The following is a 26,838-nucleotide window of genomic DNA, read 5'->3' as shown; positions in this document are numbered from 1 at the left end:
TGCTCCGATTGCAGGCCGCTGGCGAGCTTCATAATTTACAAAGAAATGCGGTGTAAGTAATGGTGGTCCATCCGTCGGACGGGGACGGCGGCCACCTTGTGTTATTCGAGGGGTGTAGTCAATGTATCGGCACCCGGTTTCACGCCCTCCCTTCTCTCATCATCATTCTTATCATAGAACAGAATCAATTTTAATCATAAGTCTTCTGGCTGCCATAATGAGATTTTCACTCTGCACCGGAGTGTGCACTAATACGAAACTTCCTGGCAGATTAAAACTTTGTGCCGGACCGAGACTCAAACTCGGGACCTTTGTCTTTTGCGGGCAACCTAATTTTCAACATTCGTCTGTAGCATCACATGACACATGCTTCGATTCTCTTCTGTTCCGTTTTTCCCACAGTCCATGTTTCACTACCATACATTGTTGTGCTTCAAACGTACATTCCCAGAAATGTCTTCCACAAATGAAAGGCCATTGCTGATACCAGTATACTTCTATCTGCCAAGAACACCCTTTTTGTCGGTGCTAGTCTGCTTTTGATCTCATGCTTGCTCCGCCCTTCGTTGGTTATTTTGCTGCCTAGGTAGTAGAATTTCTTCACTTCATCTACTTCATGACTATCAATACTTATGTTAAGTTTCTCACTGTTCTCATTTCTCATGATGTATGAGCTTTTAAGCTGATCGTGTAATCATTCTCGCACTTGTCGGCTCTAGCAGTCTTCGGAATTGTGTGGGTGATATTTTTACGAAAGTCAGATGGTAGGCCGCCAGACCCATACATTTTACACACCAATGTCAGTAGTAGTTTTCTTTCCACTTCCCCGAATGATCTGAGAAATTCTGATAGAATGTTATATATCCCTTAAGCCTGAGTTGACTTTAAAACCTCCAAAGCTCTCTTAAATTCCGATTCTTATACTGGATCCCCTGAATCTTCTACATCAACTCCAGTTTCTTCTTCTATCACATCATAGAGCCCTTCAGTGTACCCATTCTACCTATCCGCTCTCTCCTCTGCGTATTAACAGTGGAATTCCCGTAGCACTTTTAGTGTTACCACCCTTGCTTTGAATTTCACCGAAGGTTATTTTGACTTTCCTACATGCTGAGCCGGTCCTTCTGACAGTCATTTCTTTTTCGATTGCTTCACATTTTTCATTCAGCCATTTCGTCTTAGCTTCCCTGCATTTCCTATGTATTTCATTTCTCAGCGACTTGTATTTGTGTGTTCCTGAATTTCCCTAAACATTTTTGTACTTCCTTCTTTCATCGATCACCTGAAATATTTCTTCTGTTATCCATGGTTTCTTGGCAGTTACCTACTTTATATCTATGTTTTTCTTTGCAGCCTCTGCTGTTACCCTTTTTGTACTGCCTACTGAGCTATTCCTTACTGCCTCATCTATAGCCTTAGATAACTTCATGCGTATCTCGACATTTCTTAGTACTTCAGTATGCCACTCCCTTGGGCATTGACTCGTCCCGCCTAATCTTTTAAACTTCATCACTACTCCACTGTGATCTGAGTCTCTCGTATATCTGCTCCCCGGTACGCCCTACGATCCAGTGTCCGATTTCGGAATCTCTGTCTGACCATTCTGTAATCTAACTGAAATCTTCGCTTATCACGCTGCCTTTTCCAAGTATACCTCCTCCTCTTGTGATTCTTCAACACAGTATTCGCTATTACTAGCTGAAATGTAATAAAGAACTCAATTAGTCTTTCTCCTCTCTCATTCCTTATCCCATGCTCATATTCTCGTGTAACCTTTTCTTCTACTCCTTCCCATACAACTACATTCCAGTCCCCCGTAACCTATTAAATTTTCATTTCCCTATACGTACTGCACTACCCTTTCAGTATCTTCTTATATTTTCTCTATCTCTTCATTTTCAGTTTGCGACTTCAGCATGTATATCTGAACTATCATTTTTGGTGTTGGTTTGCTGTCGATTCTGTTAAGAATCACTGAATCGTTCACAGTAACACACTCTCTACCCTACCTTCCTATTCATAACGAATCCTACTCCCGTTATACCATTTTCTGATGCTGTTAATATTACCCTATTGTCATCTGACCAGAAATCCTTGTATTCTTTCCATTTCAGTTGACTGACCCCTACTATCTCTAGATTAAGCTTCTGCAGTTTCCTTTTAAGATTTTCTACCTTCCCTACCACGTTCAAGCTTAGCTTTTGACACTCCACGTCCCGACTCACAGAACGTTACCATTTCGATGGGTACTGAATCTTTTTCTCATTGTCACCTCCCCTTTGACAGTCTCCTCCCGGAGATCCGACTGAGGGTTACTGCGGAAACTTTTGACAATGGGACAATGGAGAGATCATCACAACACGGGCCACATGGTCTGTGGATACACGTTATGTGTCTTTAACCATTATCTTCAGGCTGTTGAACTTTACTGATTCTTCCACCTTTAGGGACAGCTTCCCACCCTAATGACTAGAGACTGCCTTGAACCTCTGTCCACTCCTCCACCCTCTTACAGGGCTATTGGCAAAATTAGGGTGACTTCTTATGCCGGAGGTCTTCGGCTGGCAATGCTGATTAGTAATCAAAATTTAATCGGTGGCAGGTTTCAGAACTCGGGACCGAGGACGTTTCGATTGCTAATGAGACTCTTTCCCAAGACCACGGGTGCTTCGCAGTACACACATAAAGCTACATTGTACATGCATTCATTGCATATTCCTGTAGTCGCCGAATACACGTGTGACACACGTGCGCAGGGGAAGAACACACTTTGCCATTAGGCGACCGAACTCACCCGATGGGCCTTACAGCCAACAATATCATTCGACGTTTAATTTTTTTATAATCAGTATCCACTCCAATAGGCACCGTGTAATGCCTGGACAACGCCACGTGGTATATTCGCATTATATGCCCCCTTTTACGTTTGTGGAAGAATGGCTGTCGCTATGAGCCCATGTACAAGGTTTTGCCTCCAAGTACATGGTCGCTTCTCTTGTAGGTGGCGTTACCTCCGTTTTGCTACCGTTCGTATTTTTTTATATTTCAAGTTTATGCAAGATAATGCAATGTTTTGATCTATGATAGGTATGGAAGTACAATACTTCTTAGCTGGTGACCGCCGACAACCTCTGCCAGTCATGTCTTAAAGTTCTGTGTCCCACAATAGGTGTTGAATGTTCAAAGGTCGTTGCCAGTCTGCGCCCAACTAAATGTGTTGACAACCGTTCTTGTCGCGAAGTAATACAGCGGTTGCCGCCTAGGTTAAAACGAAGCTATGCTGACAAACCGAGCATTGTACAAAAACAGCCCGGTCCTCTTAGCTATTTTAAACACAGCAAGCTCCACTGAGCTGCAGTGAGAATGCACGTTTACTTTTATTTCCATTACACAGAAGTCTCTACGTAGCAATTTCCTGCTGTCAAAAGAGTATTGAGAAAGAGCTTTCTGAGTTACAGGGTGGACCAATACTCGCGCAGTCGGAAGGCAGAGCGCGATTCTTTGCATGCTAAAATTAAAAAAAAAGTCTCTAACGAAATTTCGCCCTGTGAGTTTTTTCGGTAGAAATCTAACGTCAAAGGAAGGCGATAAGGTAACACAAGAATAATGTGTAAGACAAGTAGTCTCACTCAGTACTGTATCGACACCAGTGCGAATATTACAGGGGAATGTAGGCTGTACGTGCATGGACAGTAAGTAGTTATACGTCTCGTAAAGTTAATAAAAAGGAAAGAACCCGTATGTTTTGTATGATTGTATGATACTGTAAATATTCACGTTATTCCTCACGTTTCGTGTTACGAGCGCGGGACGTGACAGTGGCGGAAGTAACAGTCTTCCTGACAAGATGTAGCCATCGATGTCCGTTTTCCGAAGAAGGCATCCTGAAGAAACTCGCCCGACCTTGCGTTAATGACGGAGATATAATAAGGGAAGTTGTTATGACGTCACAAACTTGAAGCTGACGTCCGCCATGTTAGTAGTGCAAAATGTTACCTTCGGGTGGGAAAAGCCAGCTTCCATCATTTACAAATGTACTAGTCGTGTTGATTATAGTCTAAAGTGTATAGCAATCAAGACTTCATTTCTAAGTGGACTCGTTCAAACGATTATATACATGAATTTTACTTGCGCCGGTTACTTCTACTGTAGTAGTTACATTTCTGTAATTTACGTTAGATTTCCTGTCAATAGAACTCGAAGAGCACTCTAATTGAACGCTGTGAGAGAGAAATATTGCAAACCGTCCACACATAGCAAAATATATTCTCAGCATTTTCGGGAAGTCGACATAGACGGAAGATCAGTTTCGTCAGTCAGTATCAATGAAACTTAAAAAAAAAAAATGGCTCTGAGCACTATGGGACTCAACGTCTGAGGTCATCAGTCCCCTATAACTTAGGACTACTTAAACCTAACTAACCTAAGGACATCACACACATCAATGCCCGAGGCAGGATTCGAACCTGCGACCGTAGCGGTCGCGCGGTTCCAGACTGTAGCGCCTAGAACTGCTCGGCCACTGTCAGTGAAATTGATGGATTAACAATTCAGCCTTTTAACATCACACACTTCGCTTCTTGGTTAATCTAAACTCCTAACAAAAAGAAAGTTAGTTTAGCGAGGCTAAATGCGTGGCAATACTGGATCATACATGCCTTTAAGAGCAGAAAAACGTCTGAAAATGCCTTCCTGACCCTGTATTATTCACGAAAGAACTCTAATATTCACCATTTAAAGTGACTGTTGCGGCAACATGGCAGAAATTGGAGGAATGAGAAGCAATTTTAAACCATACTCTGCTAATGTTTAATAGACAGAACATGGTGCCGCCGATCTCAAAGCATTATGCAGCAGGCCACCAAAGATTAATAATGATAAAAAAAATTGTACTTTGAACTGTTTGGCCACCGTTATTTGGAAGCAGTTAATACATTTCGTTACTGTTTAAGACTTGGCTATATTACAGGGACATGTAGTACTTAGGTAATAAAGATTTTGAACGTGGACGAGTATTTTGAAAATTTTAAACGTGGTATCGTTTAAAGGTCCCGGTGCTGTAACAAAGTAGTCACCTGGAATCGATATCACAGAAGTTAACAATGTCTCGCTTCATGCTACACCGACGAATTGGTGACGCTAGCAAAACAACACTCCCTCTGAGCTTCGCAGCGCCACCGAACCGAGACGCCCATATACAGCCCAGCAAAGGAACGGAACGCTCTTCCGACTTCACCACCACCTATCAAGCAGGCAACATCACCTAGTTAGGACACATGTGTAAGTCGTGTCTGGTCATTGTGAAGTTTCTACTTCGGAAGAACAGTTTACTAAATGTGATGCTTCAATATTCAAAGACAGTTGTAAACATTGAGCACATTCCAGTGGAAATGGTTTGTAAAAAGTTAAATAAATCTTCAAATCATTCATATAATAAAGTAAACTAGCATTTCATATATTTTACTTTCACTCCACAATCTCTCAGAGTAATCGCAGACCCAACTGTTATTCCGGATGACTGTAGTTTCTTGAGGTCATTAAATAAAATTCTGCTTCAAGAACGATTTAATGAATTATCGATCTAGGGAAAAATTCTTTAGATTATGTGATGTTTTCCTAAATTCAGGCATCATGTAACGCACGTACCGCAAGAACTCATACGGAATCTGCATCTACATATACATACACACTCCGCAAGCCAGCATATACACTCCTGGAAATTGAAATAAGAACACCGTGAATTCATTGTCCCAGGAAGGGGAAACTTTATTGACACATTCCTGGGGTCAGATACATCACATGATCACACTGACAGAACCACAGGCACATAGACACAGGCAACAGAGCATGCACAATGTCGGCACTAGTACAGTGTATATCCACCTTTCGCAGCAATGCAGGCTGCTATTCTCCCATGGAGACGATCGTAGAGATGCTGGATGTAGTCCTGTGGAACGGCTTGCCATGCCATTTCCACCTGGCGCCTCAGTTGGACCAGCGTTCGTGCTGGACGTGCAGACCGCGTGAGACGACGCTTCATCCAGTCCCAAACATGCTCAATGGGGGACAGATCCGGAGATCTTGCTGGCCAGGGTAGTTGACTTACACCTTCTAGAGCACGTTGGGTGGCACGGGATACATGCGGACGTGCATTGTCCTGTTGGAACAGCAAGTTCCCTTGCCGGTCTAGGAATGGTAGAACGATGGGTTCGATGACGGTTTGGATGTACCGTGCACTATTCAGTGTCCCCTCGACGATCTCCAGTGGTGTACGGCCAGTGTAGGAGATCGCTCCCCACACCATGATGCCGGGTGTTGGCCCTATGTGCCTCGGTCGTATGCAGTCCTGATTGTGGCGCTCACCTGCACGGCGCCAAAAAACGGGTTGTTCTAGCGTCTTATATGCAGTCTCCTTTAAAGACGAACCACACTTTTCTAAAATTCTCTCAGTAAACGGATGTCGACCATTTGCCTATCCTACTACAATCCTTACGTGCTGATTCCATTTCACATTGCTTTGCAACGTTACGCCTAGATATTTAATCGACGTGACTGTGTGAAGCAGCACACTATTCTAACACTGTGGGTTTATATTTTCTGCTCATCGGCATTAACTCACATTGTTCTGCATTTGGAGCTAGCCACCATTAATTGCACCAACGAAAAATTTTGTCTAAGTCATTTTGTATCCTCCTACAATAACTCAACGGCGAGACTTTGGTTGAAATGGCTCTGAGCACTATGGGACTTAACTGCTGAGGTCATCAGTCCCCTAGAACTCAGATCCACTTAAACCTAACTAACCTAAGGACACCACACACATCCATGTCCGAGGCAGGATTCGAACCTGCGACCATAGCGGTCGCGCGATTCCAGACTGTAGCGCCTAGAACCGCTCGGCCACTCTGGCCGGCGATGAGACTTTCCCATGCATCACAGCATCATCATGCAACAACCACAGACTACTGCTCACCGAATCCACTAGATCACTTAAGCATATAGAAGACAACAGAGGTCGAACACGCTTCCCTGGGACGCTCCTGACGATACCCTTGGTTCTGAAGAACACTCGTCATAGTGAACAACATACTTGGTTCTGTTACTTAAGAAGTCTTCGAGCCACTCCCATTCCTGGGAACCTACTCCGTATGCTTGTATCTTCGTTAACAGTCATCAGTGGGGCAGTATATCAAACGCTTCAGCGAAGTCTAGGAATATGGAATCAGCCTGTTGTCCTTCATCCATGGTTCGCAGGATCTCATGTGACAAAAGGGCAAACTGAGTTTCGCACGAGCGATGCTTCCTAAAACCATGTCGATTTTTGTACAGAAACCTTTCCATCTCAAGCAAACTTCGAACTGAGAATATGTTCAAATATTCTGCAGGAAGCCAATGTTAAAGATATTCATTTGTTATTCTGCGAATCCGTTATTTTACCGTTCTTACATCCAGTCGCTTGGGACTTTGCGCTAGGCGAAAAACAGATAAATGCAAGTTAAGTATGGGGCGAGGCTATGCTGTTGATTACTCTGTGTAAAACTGAACTGGGATTGCATCAGGACCCGGCGGCTTATTTCCTTTCAACTCTTTCAGTTGTTTCTCTACACCAGCGATGCTTATTGCTATGTCCTCCGTACGGGAGTCTGTGCGGTGATCGAACGACGGTAAGTTTTTAGGATTCTCCTATACTTCAGTTTTGGAATGAAGAGACGAGAATTTAATTACGAAAAGGCATCCTACTGAAAGTTCTGAAATAATAATACAGATTCTCTTTGCGGTTGAACTTAAACTGCAGCAATCAACAGTACTCATATCGCCTGTTGCTATAGATTAAGATAGATGCAATATTAACATATAGTGTCGTCGTGCCTAGAAAATATTTGTGATAAAACAATTTCTACAGACCATAAACGTTTTCTATGGTTGATTGCGCAGCATAATTGGGTTTATATTTCGTGATTTGGTTCTAGAAAATTACAAAACTCAGTACTGACGGACAAATATTAACGATCAAAAGCTTAAGTCGCTGACGATCAACCATCGAATTAGAACCTGCGACCTAATTAATATCATCTTCAGGACTATACAGTGGTGTGCACTTGCTGTACGAGTTAATCACTACAGCAGCAGCAGCTCCTAAGCGGCACAACAGCACATGCCGATACGGTGTGTAAAGATATATGGGACACAGTAATAAATAGGAAGGCCGTACAACTGCGAGAACACAAAATTGTGACGTCAGTGAGAAGCGTCGAAACTCAACAGCTTTTGACATAAAAACTCGTCGTGTTATGTTCAAATGTGTGTGAAATCTTATGGGACTTAACTGTTAAGGCCATCAGTCCCTACGCTTACACACTACTTGACCTAAATTAATCTAAGGACAAACACATACACCCACGCCCGAGGGAGGACTCGAACCTCCGCCGGGATCAGCTGCACAGTCCATGACTGAAGCGCCCTATAGCGCTCGGCTAATCCCGTGCAGCTGTCGTGATATGTTATCGATACGAGATTGTTCTTTAAGTACATAAAAATCGTGTGATATATTACTAAGTATTATTTGTTTTCGTTTAATGCAACAGAATATACGTTTATTCAGTTCCATCCGCAATTTGGTTATGAAGTGTTGCGTATCGAAAAGAGATGGAAATTACACAGCAGAAATGTAGGTTCATATGTTTAAGTTTCCTAAAGGGCATCACTGAGACAATAATGGATCCATTCAATTACGAGACAGGATTTCACAGTTACTACCTACACTGTTCAATGGTACGTTTAGCACATACCTTACAGGATGGTTACAATTAAATTTTCGCTACTTGAGAGGACCAAATGATAGCATGACAGTGAAACTTTGTGAAAACATTTGTAAGGAGATGCGGAAAAGAAATAGCGAATAAACCATAGAAAGAAACAAATTTTAATTTCCTTACAATAGAATAACAGTTGGTAACTGCGTACCATGTTTACGTTCCATGTTACAAACATTGCTCCATGTGACGACAATCTGCTTCCACGACATCCTGGGACCGCTTTAGGAACACCATTTCGCAGAAGTTCGCAGCTCTTTTCGTATGGTGGGCCGTGGAATATTCAGCTGCTGTGACGAATCTGTACACTGCTTGAACATCGTGCATTGCGTCAACCATTTGGGGCCGGCCGCTGTGACCGAACGATACTAGGCGCTTCAGTCCGGAACCACGCTACTGCTACGGTCGCAGGTTCGAATCCTGCCTCGGGCATGGGTGTGTGTGGTGTCCTTAGGTTAGTTAGGTTTAAGTAGCTCTAAGTTCTAGGGGACTGATGACCTCCGATGTTAAGTCCCATAGTGCTCACAGCTATTTGAACCATTTGATTTGAACCATTTGGGTCGAATCTCGCTGTTGGCCTCTTCCAGGAGCGCTTCCCAAATCGCCAGTTGATTCGAGTTTCCGAATCGTGTTCTTCAAACCAGGCGCAGAAAGAAGACCTCTCCGTACTCCTTTAATGTGTCGATACTCGCAAAGAACAGCAGCACCATAAGTGTTGATTTGGTAAAACAGCTTTTCAAGCAAAGCCCTTTCTGTACACTTTGTCCAGGCCGTGTTGACTGTCTACAACTGTAACACACCCTGATGCTTGTGTTTCAGTCCTACGTCGCCGTACCAGTAGCAACGCCTAACGGAAGCTCATGACACTAACGCTACTAACAGCGCAAATCCTGCAGGGCACAATGTGAAAATCATTCATCAAGTTGTGTTTCCATACGGTAAATGGTTGTCCCTCTACACCGGCTCAAGTAGTGAAAGCTTAATTATAGCCATCCTGCTGTTTGCTAATGTGTGTTTTAGATTATGATATATAGTTTGTGGGATCACTTGGCGTGAATACATTATGATTATTGAACTTTACTGCTCATTTTTCAGGCGTGTCGCAGACATTTCAAAGCTAGTAACATTATCTGGGAAGTAGCTGCGACGAAAAAAGTCAAAACTGCTCCTGTTACAAAATAACGGATCGATTCAAATGCTGTGCCATGCGTTTTCTGATCTGTCCACCCTACGTATTTTCAGCTGAAGGACCATTCAGAGAGCGACCAGGAGAAAACAAGGGCACGTTGGGGGCAGCAGCATTGCAGGGAAGCACCCATAGCGAATATTTATAAAGCATGTTACACAAATCCGTCAGAAATTAAAAGATAAAGTTAATATAATATCTTCACGGAAGATTTGGGTGAAAATAGTGAAAGAAGGGTGTATTATTTTATGTGTATTGATGTATCTGCGCGGTTCCACTGTTTAGTGTTTATTGAGACTGATAATCATTTGAAACTGGAGTTTTTAAAAGTAATCAGTTCTGGAAGTTGTACTGATAACAGAAAACTGTGCGGAACAGCCGACTGTGATAGATTGTCTCAGTGTTTTTGTATAATAATATTATTTTCAAATGTGTGAATGTTTTATCAAACAAATGCCGTACTTTTTAAAACGCCCCAGATGTTCATAACACTTCATACTCACGAAAATAACACTTTTTTCAAAGACGTGAGTGGCTTTGTTTACAAATCTCCTAGTTATGTTGTACATTCTATGCACGAAATTAATCGTAATTCTGCGTTTTTAATCGCTTTTGTCTCATTTCCACTTAGTTATACGTATATGTTTACTCTGTTAACTAACCTCATTGAAGTATCAAGTCAAAAACTGCTAATTTTACGAGCCACAAATTTCTTTTGATGTTGACTATTTTATATTACGATCACCGCTTGGTTATGACGTCATGATACCGTTGTTTGGTACTGTTTCTACGTGATGTTGAAAACATAGTTTTAATTTTGATTCATTTTCTAATTTTTGAATTTATGGTATGGTACCTCGTTTCTTATTCGTTATGCAGCAATTACTGCAGGATTTATACAAATACGTGCATCTATTTAACAGTAAAACGGAAATGATAGTACAGTCTTTTCCATTATTCCATATCTAAGCGAAGATTTCAGAGGAACATGGTCCAGCGAGTCGCTAAATGTTTGGAGACGCACGGGGCCTATTTTTTGCTTCTGCTCTGAAGGCTACGTGTATTTTGTGGCAGACATGCTGTCGCTGAAAATGATTTAAAATATTGCAACTGGCCACTCTTTCTAAGTGTAGTAAGCATGAATGCAGTTAGTATGTTTAACACCTGCACATTGTAAGTTTTGAAATTATTTCTGTGTTATGGCAGGTCATTTATTTCTCAGCATGTTCTCAAGTGTTATAGGTGCGAGCATGTCGTAATATATCCGACTACTTAACAGCGGACATGAATGTTAAATAGTCGTGTTGCCTCCTAAAGCACTTGAGAATGGCCCTGAAGGCCGGTATTAGCCAGTCGAGTGAAACTAAATAAATACGTTAAGGAACAGACGAGGTCGACTCATTACACCATCCAAAAAATATACGGCTGTGGTACCCCACATAAGGAAAACATTATTCAGTAGTTATTTTAATTAGCCATTTGACATCCACAGCTGAAAGATGTTCTCATCTAGTTTTTTTCTCGGCAAAATCTTATTTCATGGTGTTGGTTCCATGACAAAAGACTACATTAAGTTTAACATCATTGGATTATGTTTAAATTACCCTGGACGTCATAATTATGCAATTCGAGGTGATGAAATCGTTCCGCTACGTGTATTACGTGGTGAGAAGAAAAATTAGTCGACATTAATACTTATTGTCTCTCATCTGTATTACTTAAGAGCCTTGGACGGAATATAGTTACGTACGCTGAAACAACGAAGACAAGCGTACATGAACTTGGTGACATGATAAATCTTTTCTCTCAGGTACAAAGGAAGCACGACAGTGCTCTGGGTGACGGATTTTAATTCGACTTAATGCACAAGTCGTGCTACACGTCTGCTAGAATAATGCCTCCTGGCTAGGTATATACGCGCGTCAAGTCAGCAGCAGGGATTTATTGCGTCTCTTGAGATGCACGTCTAACTCAGAAATAAGTTTCTTCTTTCTTCTCTGGCTTTCATGTTTCTCACTGTTACACGGCCTGCACCAACAGGAAAAAGCAGGCCTAATGACTGATGATGAAACACTTTTTTCTGTTATACTTTTATACTTATATTTAAACACGTTGAGTTTCGGTAGGTACTAGCGGCATGTTCATTTCATTTCTCTCATTTTTTTTCAGTCACCAGTCTTCTGACTCGTTTAATGCGTTCCTCTTATGTGCCAACCTGCTCTTCTCGGAGTATCACTTACAACGTACGTCTTCAATTATTAGTTTTATGTATTCCAATCCTTATCTTTCTCTACAGGTTTCAGCCTCTACAGATTCTTACTACAACGTAAGTTATTGTGTTATGGTTTAACCGATTTCCGACCCTCCGGTACCTTCTGCTTGTCAGTGTTTTCCATATATTCCTTTTCTCACCGATTCTGCGGGGAATCTCCTCATTCCTTACATTATTAGTCCCCCTAATTTTCAAAATTCTTGTGTAGCACATCTCAAATGCTTCGACTTCGGTTTCCCCACAGTCCATGATTCACTACTGTACAATGCTGTGCTCCAAACATACATTCGCAGAAATTCTTGCTTCAAACTAAGGCCTATATTTGATACTACTAAAATTCGCTTCGTCAGGAATACCCTTTTGCCTGTGCTGCTCTGCTTTATGCCCTTACTTCGTCCGTCATGAGTTCTTTTTCCCTCCACGGCAGTAGAGTTACTTAACTTATCTACTTTGTGGTTACTAATTTTGATGTTGCGTTCTTCCCTATTCTCATTTCTGCTACTTCCCACTACTTTCGTCTTTCTTCCGTACTCCGCACTCGTTAGACTGTTCATTCCATTCAACAGTTCCTGTAAATTTTCTCCACTTTCCCTGACGTTAGAAACGTCATAAACGAATCTTATCACTGATATCCTTTCACCTTGATCTTTCATTCCACAGTTGAACCTTTGTTTTGTTTCTGTCATTGCTTCTTCGATGCCCAGACTGAACAGTAGGTGCGAAAGACTATAACTCGTTCTTACACAATTTTTAATCCGAGCACTTCGTTCTTGGTCTACCAACCTTATTGTTCCCTCTTGGTTCTCGTACTTGTTGTATATTTTCTGCCTTTCTCTACAGCTTACAACTATTTTTCTCAGAATTTCGAACAAATTTCACCACTTTACATTGTCGAACGATGTTTCCAGGTCGAGAAACCTTATGAGGGTGTCTTAATTTCTCTTCAGTTTTGTTTCCCTTATCAAGTGCAACGTCAGGACTGCCTCTGGCGCCTTTTCCTTACCTAAAGCAAAACTGATCACCGTCTGACTGATCATCAGTTTTCTTTCTTGTAAAATATGTGTAAAACGAAGTTCATGTGAAGTTTTGGTAATGCCGTTTGCGTTTTGTCTTGTTATTTTACCGACGTTACATAATTTGTGCCGTCTTTCTAAATTTGAAAAGTGAACTTGATGACATAACTTTAGATCTTTAGTATTTCTTTTCTACATCCAAACCTTGCAAGCCACGTCACGCTTTGTGGCCGAGGGTACTTTGGATACCACCTTACTTCTCCCTTTGCCCTGGGTCATTAGCGAATAGTACGTTGGACGAACAGTTGTTGCTAACACCCCAACAGATCATTAATTTCTCGTCGTTTCCATTTCGTGAAATGTATGTGGGACGCAGTAATATGATGCCTAACCTAACTGAACACATTCTTTCGAAATTTCAGCTGTCAACATCTCCTTGAAGCACAACGCCTCTCTTGTGTCTGCTATTTGAGTTTCGTGAATATCTCTGCAACATTTACGTGCTTAATAAACTGTCCCGCGAACATCCACACCGGTCTTCGTTGGATCTTCTCTATATCTCCACTAAACCTAGGTAAAAGTCAGAGACTGAAGAATAGTTCCTAGTAAGGTCGAACGAGTGTTTGATATGCTACTCGTTTCATGGATAAGTTACATTTCGTCAATATTTTTCCTGTAAAACTCAGCTTGGGATCCACAATTCCTAAAGCTAATTTTATGTGAACGTTTCACTTTAGGATACTCCGGGAGGTCATATCCAAACTTTTATGGTTGTTACTGTCTGCAGTGATTTATTGTAAGCCAACGGCCTTTTCGAACGTTAATGGATCGCAGTTCCTATTAACACGGAATTAGTTTCAACCAATTAAAATCACGGCCAGTTGCCAGTCCCTCCACCAATTATCGAACCTTTTCGAATTCAAGCTGCGAACTGTGTTCAGGTAGAACCGGAAAGAACGCACAGCATTTCACAGAGTATTCATAATACACGAGGCCTGTTCATAACAGACCAGACTCAATTCTAACAAGTACGGGGAGGCAGCCTGTTCGCCCCTAAGATGGAAGAGACTCATTGTTGGTACATAGTCGGTGAAAGCACAGAGGTGGTGTTGTTATGTTAATAACCTGATTTAAATTCAAAATTTCTTCGCAATGTTTCAACGAGTGAGGATTCGTGTCGCTGTTGATGTCGAGCGGGTATCAGATGGTGACATTACACATTTCGACTTCCTCTGGTGTTCGGGGAGGATTAAGTTACATGTCGGAACCAAGTTTCACTTGTGCCCTTATTTCAACCCCATTCTCATCCAGAAAAGCTCAACCTAACCCTACATTTTTCAGGCGCTCTTCAAAATCATCTCGAAGGGACAGACAGAAACCTATAACTTCATAGCATGCCGGCGAAAGCCAGCGGAAAATCGCTTCTCCATCGAATTAGGGAATAAATTTGTGAGTGGCTATGCGATGGTGTGGGTCTTGGGCTAGTGGTAACGAGGGTTCGTCCAAGGTTTGAAAAATACGACGAAAGAGTTACGGGTGATGTATAGTGACAGAATTTAAAAGCCAAATGTCTAATGAAAAATATAATTGGTACTTTACCAGTGCACCTTTTTTGTCATTTGTCCATATGTTAGGTTTTTACATATTAATTCCAGTTACTTTAGATCTCTCTCTGCTTGTGATGCATTCCTGTCATTGCTATGCAGACTTCGATATTTCTCCTATTTCATATCGATAGAGCATTTCTTATGCGGACTGTCTACCTCGACTTACATCTATCCCATCACAAGCAATATGCTTTAAATTTTTAATCCCTGACTTTGTTGTGAGTCTGTCGTCTTGGAATCCTTGAAATATTATTTGTACTCCGTCGTCATTTTGACACTAAGCAGTTCCATCTGACGTTATGAAAATATGCATGCCACAGTGTCATCAGTTTTGATTTCGTACTCTCCTTTCAATATTTTTGTGCTGCTGGCGTCTGGGAGGAAGAAGGAAGGAATATTAGGTTCAACATTCCGTCAACGTCGAGGTCATTAGAGACGGAGGGAGCCCAAACTCGCAATATTTCAAGGATGGGGAACAAAACCGGCCGCATTCTTTCAAAGGAATCAGAAGCATTTGACTGAAGCTGTTTAGGGCATCACAGAAAGCCTACATCTGGGTGTCCGAACGCGGATCTGAACCTTGCCCTCCGGAATGTCAGTCCAACACTGCGCCTCCTTAGTTGGTTCATTCTTAAGGGCACTGCTGTATATTTATTGTTGATTGTTTAGTATTTGTAATAGATTATTTAGTATTATTTTGTATTTGTATATCGTGTTTACTTCTTAATCTTGTGTTTCAGTTTTTATAACTGGAATTGTTTTGCATGTACATGTGATGGTTACAGTATTGTGCGGAATTATATTAGGTACGTGTCTGTTTTAAAGAAGCCAATTGTAATTAAAATACGAAAAAAACTCAGTATTTTTGTGGCTGCTATCCACTATTTAGTGGATCCTTTTTTAAACATGCCGTTTTTCTATAGCAGGCGCAACAATCTTGATTTTTTTTCGTATTATGATTAAAACTGCATTCTGTAACAAAGGATCCTTTCAATTACAGTTTCAAATGATATTGTAAGCTATCACACGCACACACAAAACAGTTACAGTAATAAAAACCTGAAGCAAAAGATGAAAGATAAATAAAATAAATAAAGGATTAAAGAGACTGCAAGTTACTACATTCCATTTTAAGATTCGTACAGCTATCTTCAATTGTAATTCTTCATAATTTTGAGCAATTTTGTTTCTTTTCCACAGTTAGTGTCTGGGTTTGGCGCAGGTACCTGAGGTGAAGTTCTAGTTGATGAATTATGGACTGGAGGACTGCAGTACAGACATGGTAGAGTATCTCGTCCCGAAATAAAACTGAACTACTGCTCTCAGCTGGGTTCTTTCGCATCTGTGTAATATCTTATCCTGCTGCATTTCTGAGATGAATTTTAGCTCGCGGTTCGAAGAAACTCGGAGGAGATCGGGCTGTGCATCTGCAGCCTACATTCCTTGTGTTTTTGCTACACTTCGCAATCTGCGATGTCGCCTGGCTCGTGCTGGCACACTCCGCCATGTCATGCTCTTTTGTTTTGAAAGCTCACCGCTCCTTCTACGCTATGCATATTCAAGTTACCTAGCTCTCCAAGATTACGTTCCCGTGCAAGAGAAGTTGTGAGTGGACGGAGCAAATAGACTTAAGGGATGGAAAGTGAGGCCCCATTCCCTTATTCGTAAAGGCTATGGTATTTATTACCATCGCATTTTGTACAGTTACTGTGTAAGACAGGGTAATTAAGATAACTGTGGTTTTAAGAATAATTATTTGTTCATCTAACCTATTGTTAACCATTCTCAGATCTAGTTTTTTAATGTTGACATCGAACTTTGACACGAATCAGATCTTTTTGTGTTACATCGAAGAATGCGTGCTATCTTATTTTCTGGTTAATCGTCTGACACATGTTGCATTATCAAATCAACTGAACTTAGCAATGGCTATAACCCTGACATTGTCGATAAGATCCGTCACAAGAAACAAATAATCCACGTCTTTCCCACAATAGAGCCCTTTGTAGTAACAGCCATAGGTGGAAATAAGAAAGATATCCAAAACGCTAGCGTATAATGTAAAACATTCCAGCTACTTTATTTTGTACAAGAGGTAGAGCAGCTTACGTCTCAATAGCAAAGATAGAAAAGAATAACTGACTTTTCAAAATCACTTGTGCTGATTGTAAAAAATTGCATATTGCATAAACAGGCAGAGCTGTAGCAGCTAGGCTGACTCAGCATCAAGGCAGCTGGAGATTATGAAAGTTAGACCCTTCATTTACTGAACATGTTTTGTGGTAAAGAGACTATACATATAGCCAATAAAGGAAATAAAAATTAGCGTATTTGCAGAATTTGAAGACAATGGGCATCTAGCATAAAATTCTCATTTGGTTGTAAGTGAACAGTTACACGTGAGCACATTCCCATTCTTAAACTTCACATTATCCAATCAACCGATTGTACACACCCTGACGTCAACTCCAGTGATCACATTCATCGCTGCATAGTACAACACATATTGCTCTGTATTTAGCTTTTGTTTTCCTTATCCGTATGAGTTTGCGTCTGTTGTAGTCTTCTTATTCGAATGACCAAACGTACTTCACTAGGTTTAATTTTTATTCATTCTATGGGGGCATTAGTATATGGGTTGGGATATATATGATCTTGCTAATATTATCTATGCTATTTGCCCGCTTACCTCTGCGACAATGACTTCACTTCTCTTATATTGCGTTGTACAAACTATAATGCAGTGTGTGTTCTTTATGTACTGATTTAGCAACATTTATATTGTAAACTGTAATTTAATACTTCTGTGCTGCAACAATGGTACTAAAATACCGTCATATTGCAAAATTTATAACAAGAAATTTCTTCCTAATGCAAAAACAACACTAATACTTACCTGCCAAAGTCAATGCAACATTAGCAAATGCTTCAAATGGCTCTGAGCACTATGGGACTCAACTGCTGAGGTCATTAGTCCCCTAGAACTTAGAACTATTTAAACCTAACTAACCTAAGGACATCACAAACATCCACGCCCGAGGCAGGATTCGAACCTGCGACCCTAGCGGTCTCGCGGTTCCAGACTGCAGTGCCTTTAACCGCACGGCCACTTCGGCCGGCACAACAGTAGCAGCTAGAATCCATGTCTTACTGGCACTGAAACATGTCTCACTTATAACTGCATTTCATCCACTCTCGCCTTCTTTCCCACACAGTTGAACCAAAATAAGTGACTAACTGTTGCCTTCTATTCGAAGCGCTTTGAGTGGATATTTCCTACCCATGACATTTTCTTCCCTAGTTTCTTACTCATTGACGTCCCTTACGAATGCTAGAAAGCTGTTACCTGATGACATAATAAGCCGAAACTGGTGTGAAATAAGCAGATAGTAGGGAAACAAAATCCAGATTCTTTGCTTGCAAACCTTAAATAGAAATTGGCTCTGCCAAGATGTGACGGAAAAAAACCAACGCACGAGGGTTTTTCGGAAAGTGAGTTCCGATAGTTACGAAATGGAAACCACTGTGAACATCTGATTAAGCTTTGCACATATGCCTTGGGCAGTGTCTGTAGTATGCCCATCGATCACGTCACGTCGCTCTTCTCATTTATGAGCGCACGATGAGCACGCAAGGATGCCTACATAATAGTGTCTCCTGCCAAGTATGAAAGCCTGGTGACAGATTTCGCCTGATGTCATGCAGACCAAATAGTATAACTGTCATACGGTTCCTTCTTCTTGACAGTTCTCGCCCGTACTCTGCAGAGGCAGTGAAGATGCTCCTCCAGCGTTTTTTACGGGAAGTGGTTAATCACCCACAATACATCCCATAGTTGGCTCCCGCTGAGTTTTATCTCTGCTCACATGAACTGCTGGCTATGAAGTCAACGTTTTGACAGAGACAAGGAGCTGTAAATGAGCGTAGAAAATTGGCGGAAAACACAGGCGATGCCTTCTGCGACGAGGGTCTTAGGAAGTTGGTACAATGATACGATGAATGTTTAAGTCGGAGCGGTGACTACGTAGAGAAGTGGCTGTAAGGTGTAGCTAACTGTTAGAAATAAAACGTTTTTGATTTTCACAGCAGTTTTCATTTCGCGACCGATCGGAACTTACTTTTCGAATAGCCCTCGTATATGCAGTATCAGCCAAGAAAAGTGAAGCACAAGAGCTGGAGGGTGTGTGATGTTATTGTAGTGATTACAACATCGAATAAGTTTTCTAGAAAAAAAGAATTTGCCAATACGAGATCAGTGAGGCACTGAACTCATTCTGACCTGGATAAACACACTTTTTCCGTTTGGGAGGGTCTCACGAAGTCGATGTATCCACATTTGTTGTAACAAGTCCTTGATGTACTGGAAACCAGCGCTGGGACAGAATTGTCGGAGCCGGGCCCCCACACATGATCTTTCGAAGACAGATCTGGGGACCTTGCTGGCCATGGGAGTATCTCACCGTCATGCAGAGACATGTGCCACAAGTGAACGATCATTGTCCTGTTGAAAAATGGTACCACGATAGTGTTGCATGAGAGGTGACATTTGAGGCGGCAGGATATTCCTGACCATTATCAGCCATGACTTAATGTCGGAGCCAACGGCTACCCGCACCTTGATGCCACGATTAGCACCGCTATGTCCCTCTAAAACAATGGAAGAATGGGACTTCTGCCAAAGCAGCCGTCGTACCCGCCGCCGACAGCCATACGGCCTGGTGGAACTACGCGATTCATCGCTGAACACAGTGCGACGCCATTCATCGGCAGTCCATGCTTCACGGTTGCGGCAACACTCCAAATGTAGTTTACGCATCTGTCGTTAATTGCGCAGTCGAACTGCTGCTAGCCCCTTACTAATGGTGTAGGATCACACGGAATGTTTCAGGGACTCCATTACTTGTTCTCGGATGGCAGGAGAAGATGTGTGTGGTGCAGTACAGCTCTCTTCCAAAGTGGTGGTCAGCCCTGTTCGACTGAGATTTCTCCTACTCTCTTATATTCCGAATATCGTCGATTGGTGTTTATATAAACGAATATGAATACGTAAATGCTTAAGATAATGACGTCAATTTCGTGAGTTTGAAGGTCTTTTAATTCGTTCTATATATTAATAATACTTTGCTAAGTATCGTTTATTATACAAAGAGGTTCTACACTGACAACCATTATAATATTAGCAGCGAAATATAACAAATAGCAGTACTGCAAACTATACTGTAGGAATTTTCTACTTCTTTGTACTTGAATGTATTTAAAAAGTGTTTTGTTGTGTGCGTGGTTGTGCGTATTTCGTCGAAGTGTGCTAGACTACAATTTTGTTCGGTGTGTTTTTGAATATAATTAGTATAATTATTTTGCACGACACTGCAATTTGATCGTTAGTGTTTAGTACCATTATTAACCATTTAGGTAAAGTTGTTTCCAACATTCTTCCAAATTATTGCATTAGGACTGCAAGTATTTCAAATCTTTAACTATCATTTTGTTTAGATCACGCAAAATAAGCTTGCCTCTTGTATGTGGTAATCACTTTTTCGGTGCACCTGAATCTATGCGTTACATAGCTGCGTATGTCCTGAAAATCAGCTAGTTTAATAACAGGGTTTCTCTTATTGTACTGGTGACCTGCTGAAGTGTGATTTCGAAGATTTGGTTTAGCTTTCCAAAATCTAACTGGTATGTTACTCTATTGCTGTTGCACCTGATTTGAACTAGATTCTACATTTTAACAAAATTTCGAAGTTTACGTATGAAGGTGGATAAAATTATCTGTTCGATAACTTCCCCTCCATATGATACTACACGGAACCGACAGCCTCAGTTTAAGATATATTAGGCGCACGTCAGCTCTGTCAGCTGAATGACCTCATTAGGTAGGTAGGTCATAAGATTACATAACATATTTTTTGTAACGTATTGCCTGTTGTCTTTGCTTCGGGATCTTCGGCCGATGTTCATTTAATGACTTCCCTAATGCTTCGCCAGCGCTACTGAATGGTATTGTTAATGCTGTCAGCGCCGAAGTGTGAATCTTTGACGATGCCAGCACTTGAGCTGGCGAAAAGTCAGAACAGGTGGCCTCAACAAATTTTTAATATCAATTCTGTGTCACAAGACAGCTATTCAAAAAAGAACAGTGCCACGACCAGCGGGGTCTGCGTAGTATCTTTCTGGAATCAGTGAGGCAGCGGGACTGACCTGCGGGATCTTGAACAGCCTCAGCAGGTTGGCCACCTGGATGGACGTGACGCTGGAAGCTGCTCCCACCACGCCAGAGATCACCTTGCGGACCGCAGTCTTGTTGCAGTGGTATTCCGCGCCGTCGATATTGCTGATGGAACCTGCAAACAGAGCAGATCCGATGTCTCAGTAACGTGAGGATGAAAAACACACACATCAACAAAAGTGCTGCATCCCCAATACAAAAAAAAAAAAAAAAAAAAAAAATGGTTCAAATGGCTCTAAGCCCTATGGAACTTAACATTTGAGGTCATCAGTCTCTTAGACTTAGAACTACTTCAACCTAACTAACCTAAAGACATCACGTACATCATACCCGAGGCAGGATTCGAACCTGCAACCGTAGCAGCAGTGCGGTTCCGGACTGAAGCACCTTGAACCTCTCGGCCACAGCGGCAGGAATCGCCAATACCTAGTGTAGGTGGGCTGTTACTGTGACCGTACCTGTACCGATCGGAAAGTCACCCCTGATGTTGTTTGTAAACATACATACAGGTACCATGAGCGCTACCGACGGGCAGAACGCCGGACCCGAATGGATAGCAACTGGAAGAAAAGCGTCACTAACGACGCATTGGACACGTCTACGGAACAGTACGGCGAACATGCATCGTCCCAGGAAGGGCAATAGTGGCCGATGACAGAGTCCACATCATCACGCTACACGCAGAAGGCTTGTCAACCACAGAAGTTGCTCGATGTTTGCACCGGAGTCGAAGTGATGTGTGGACATGGCGTTGGTTCCATTTCACCAGTAGCGTTGATGGCTTACATCACCCAGGCATTTCATGTTCGACAGGTGCTCAGGACGATCGATATCTAAGATTCTTGGCTCAAAGGAAGCGTGGGCTTAGTGCTCCAGAACTGAATTCGGCATTCGAAGAAGCAGCTACAAGGACATTGGCCATCACACAAACTGAGGAGACGAATCCGTGTTACTAATCTTCATTCGCGATGACCACGACGAACATCACGTCGTACACGACTACATCTTGGACTCCGTTGCAGATGGACAAGGAATGATGCAGAATGGACACCTCAGGATGGTCATTAGGTTTTTTTACCGACGAAATCAGGATCTGTCTGCGTTAATAGCTGAAGCCGATGAGTTTGAAGACGACTCGGAAATATCGATCGCCTCCAACACTATGTCCCACATGTACAACAAGTGACGGAATAATGTTCCTGGGGTGGCGTGAGGTGGGGCCATCGTACACTTTTGGCGGTTGTTGAGGACACTCTTATAGCTCTACGGTACAGGGACGAGATTCTGTAGCTAATAATGGTGCCATATCGCCAACATTCTCGTGAATATTTCATCTTGATGGATGATAAGTGCTCATTGTGCCGTTCTCGTGAATACGTTCCTTCAGCATTACCGGAGTGGAGCGACTTGCATTTTACCCAGACATTAAACCAATCGAATATGTGTGGGATAGATTGAAACGAGGTGTTTTTGGACGTCGACAACGGCCACGTACTCTGCGCGAGTTACGTAGAATTACTACTGGAGAGTGTGACAATTTGAACGAGGGCTGGATTAATGATATAATCTATGGTATTCCACGTGTTAAAAAGGTTGTAAGGCAAGTTTCAATCTTGTAACCAGTTCTGTTTAACATATATGCGAAGAAGCAATAAAACAATTAAAAAACCACAAAAGTGTCTATAAAAACCAAGAGAGAGATGGGTAAGAAAGCTAATCACTGCAGGAAACTGTAAAATCTGACCGAAGGAAAGGAAGCCTTCAGGTGTGGGGCTCTACACGATATTAGACAGGTGTATCATTTTCTTTGGCTATTCAGTGTGATATATACATCACACTCTTAAGAAAGAATGATAGATTTACACAGCAAAATACACACACACACACACACACACACACACACACACACACACACACACACACACACACACAAAAACAAACATACACACACACGAGTGAAAAATATCAAACCACACACACAACACAATCAAAAGATGACAGATAAACACACAGCAACAGTTGGCAACTCTACGCACCGAAAATACACATATGTAGATCACAAAATGGAAAGTGCAAGTGGTATATGCGATGTATTGAATCAAATTTGGGAGAAAGAACACCGGAAACCGGCCAGCTGAAAATGCAAACTAACGAATACATATCCAGGGCCACACGTATGAGTTAACAGTGCTGGAAATTTCACATCACGAAATTTGTGCTACAAAAGTTGATTCTAACTTAAAAAACACTAGCAAAACACGACAGAATGTAAAATAATACCACATAATACTTTTATTATACCTGTCGAAAGAAATATGTATTGCAGGCCACTGAAGATGCTTCACAAATACATGAAGCGAAACTCGTATGGTAATAAACAACCGGTCTTAAATTAGTTGAATAGAAGGAACATACCTCCGCGAATTTGATGTAAATAGTTGACACGGCACTATTCTTTATACAGACTGTTTTGTGGTATCGTATCATAAGCCTCAAGAGCTGTCTCCATTAACTATATGTTCATTTCACCAGGACCGGATGGTTTTTCGTTTTCGATATGCTTCATAGGGTTGCAGATTTCTTACGATGTTATCCGTCGTGTTCATGAATTTTTGTCCTCTTGCATCACATTTAACTTTCCTTATGTGAATTCGTTTCTCCTCTTCATCACCAAGGCTTGGTAGTTCTTTTCCTATTCCGTCACGGTTATTAGAGCAATTCCAGCACAGGTTTTGTTTTCACCTCTCTTCTTCAGTTTCTTCCACGTTCTTCCTGTAATAGTAGTACCCAAGTTTTCTTTATATATTCTGCCATGCCTTATTTTTAACTTTACTAATGGCCTTCTGTGCTTTTATGCCGTTCGCTCCACACGTTTTCCGCTTATAATCAAACCGTGTGTTCGGTCATTTATTATAGGCCCCCTTTTTTATCTTCAACAGTTTCTCTTTTCCCAATTTTATTTCCTCTGGCAGAACTTCAAAGGCCTCTACATCTATCGCCACTTTAACTGCCTAATTCATGTTCATATCCTTGATATGTTGATGTCATTTCTGCTAGTTTGTGGTGATAGATGAAGCTCGTTGAATCCTCCTGCAAACAGATTATATCGGATGCCAACTCTTCACCTTCTGTTCGACTGGATTCCTGAAACCAGTAAACAATAGTTTGATACACTTGCGGAGTTCCGTAAACTCTCGCGTCCTTTATAGATAGCCTTGTTTTCTGGCGTGCTATCACACATTCAGTTACTAATCTAAACTTACGTGTCGGTTTTCCCCACGTATATTGAAGCATTGACTTCGGCGTGAACTATCCATTTTTCAAGGCATTTTTCTGACGAAAGTCTGTCAGCCTATCCCCATAATTATTTAACACATTTTCCCATACTGGCCAACAGCAATAAGGTCATTTGTTCTGCACCCAGTACGTCATTCGAGTCCCAGTAACTAAAACTTTCTTCTCTCATATTTCTTCACTTGCACTCGGCGGCAGAACAATCCCGGATGGGGCCTCCCGGCCAATAATGCCGTTCGATCACTGCATTCCATTATTTCTAGTGATCCCGTCAGTTGAGCAAAAGTATTTTTCTTTTTCTTTCAAGAAGGTGACTTCATTTGTCGCATACACCGCGATGATCACCACGAATGACGTAATTCATTTGCACCTGCAGGATTTTTTTCCATAATCTGATCCTAGGGTTAAAATCTTTCTGAGATTTTTTCTTAATAGCTATGGAGACCCCACTTCTGGACCTCTCCTCTTTAGTCATCCCGCTATAGTAGTCGATGCAACCATTCTGTTTTTTCTGTACCTTTGTCCTTTTTGTTCATCACATTTACGGCCACTATGGTCATACTATATTTCTTTACTTCATGAAATTCTTAGCCTTAGTGCCAATTCTCTGCATGTTCCATGTACCGATAGTCACTTTCCTTGCCAGTGCCAAATGTCGTTTACCAGAAAGACCAACCTGTTCATCCCAGGCTCTTTTAACCCAAAATTTTGCCTCGGCATTATTGTTTACAGGTGACGGGGTGTTAGCCCCCAGACCTCATCCTGGCCGATCAGGTAATTTTTACTCCCGGTTTTCTTCCATTAGACCGACTGCCTTTCTAGGTTACGGGACTCTGTCTACCCCCGGCTCCTGAACTCGTCCATCTTCTCGACCATGAGATGCTTCTGGTCCTCCTCCACTCCTGAGGCAGTTGATTCTAGCATGCCGATTTGATCGTTACTTAAAGATCCAAAAGAGTCTTCCTTAACCCTCTTCCGTTAGTTGCTTAACGTACTTCCATTGTACACCATGCACTGTCCAGGGGTTTTCGGTGCTGACGTTAATCTTCAGCAAATATTGGGAAACCCCTTAGATCCTGCCTAGGGCGCCGATACCTGGATAGCATAAAACACCGAGTAACGTCCACTGATACCTGTCGTTAGTCGGCTTGCAACAAACGTCAATAAGAAATCCCAATGATGGGCTTTGGCTCAAATCTGGTGATAATAATATTTGAGTTAGTAGTGTGCCGGCCGCAGTGGTCGTGCGGTTCTAGGCGCTGCAGTCTGGAACCGCGAGAGCGCTACGGTCGCAGGTTCGAATCCTGCCTCGGGCACGGATGTGTGTGATGTCCTTAGGTTAGTTAGGTTTAACTAGTTCTAAGTTCTAGGGGACTAATGACCTCAGAAGTTGAGTCCGAAGTTATCAGTGCTCTGTTATGACGCAGAATAGTAAGGGACTGAAAATTTCAAAATTTTATTAAAGCTCATTCACCTTGCTACAAGCAAAGTGCTGTCAAGCCAGATGTAGAGACAGAACGAGAAATTAAGTGGCATGTCGTAAGTGGGCAGCCGCGCGGGATTAGCCGAGCGGTCTTAGGCGCTGCAGTCATGGACTGTGCGGCTGGTTCCGGCGGAGGTTCGAGTCCTCCCTCGGGCATGGTTGTGTGTGTTTGTCCTTAGGATAATTTAGGTTAAGTAGTGTGTACGCTTAGGGGCTGATGACCTTAGCAGTTAAGTCCCATAAGATTTCACACACATTTGAACATTTTTTTTCGTAAGTGGGCCAGGCCTCGGCAAGTTACAACAGCATGCCGAGAGAGAGAGAGAGAGAGAGAGAGAGAGAGAGAGAGAGAGAGAGAGGACGAGCTCATCAGAAAATAGCACAGAGCAGAAAAGTAACCGAAATGTGACACGCGTATCCGTAAGAGATGTCGAAATAAACTGTACCTATTTTATAAGAACCAGTATCAGAGAACCTACACAGCAGTTTAAGAGCCTGTTAAGCTAATATGGCAGAGTAAGGAGGACACATGCGGTCATTACGAACTGAGCATTGTGTCATAGCCTCATGTTAACTCCCTTTAAATACACGAGCTCTCCAGCTCTCAAGGAGTTGATCGGTCGGATCGATGGCATTCACAGTAATAGCACTAGATCCCACAATTACGATCAGTGAATCTATGTCCTACATACTCCACAATAGTCTACGAACCAGCCGAAAAGGTACCTTAGATGACGGTCTTCGCCTGGTGAACTTCCTACTTTTCACCGCCTACCATTTCTGACGGAGACGCTAACTGTCTTCCGACAGCACCACATCACAGAGTGCCGACAGCACCGAACTTCAGCGTAAAACCCAGCAGCAGAGTCTCGTGGGGTTCCACGTTCCTGTTCAACAATGAGGCGCCTCCGGGTGCTGAAACTTACCTGGATGGTAGGAAG

At 42.1% G+C, this 26,838-nt stretch overlaps 1 protein-coding gene across 1 annotated transcript in view; it reads right to left on the bottom strand.

Moving 5' to 3' along the window:
• Window positions 1–21,221, bottom strand: part of LOC124789384 (metabotropic glutamate receptor 4-like) — an 876,620-nt gene extending 855,399 nt beyond the window's left edge. The window contains exon 1 of the mRNA XM_047256716.1: window positions 21,093–21,221. The gene's annotated coding sequence lies outside the window, so the exon portion shown is untranslated. The remainder of the gene's footprint in view (window positions 1–21,092) is intronic.
• Between the last annotated feature and the right edge of the window lie 5,617 nt (window positions 21,222–26,838).

The sequence above is a fragment of the Schistocerca piceifrons genome, chromosome 3 (genome assembly GCF_021461385.2).
Source record: "Schistocerca piceifrons isolate TAMUIC-IGC-003096 chromosome 3, iqSchPice1.1, whole genome shotgun sequence".
In the NCBI taxonomy this organism is placed as follows: domain Eukaryota; kingdom Metazoa; phylum Arthropoda; class Insecta; order Orthoptera; family Acrididae; genus Schistocerca; species Schistocerca piceifrons.
This window is presented reverse-complemented; position numbering and strand designations above follow the sequence as displayed.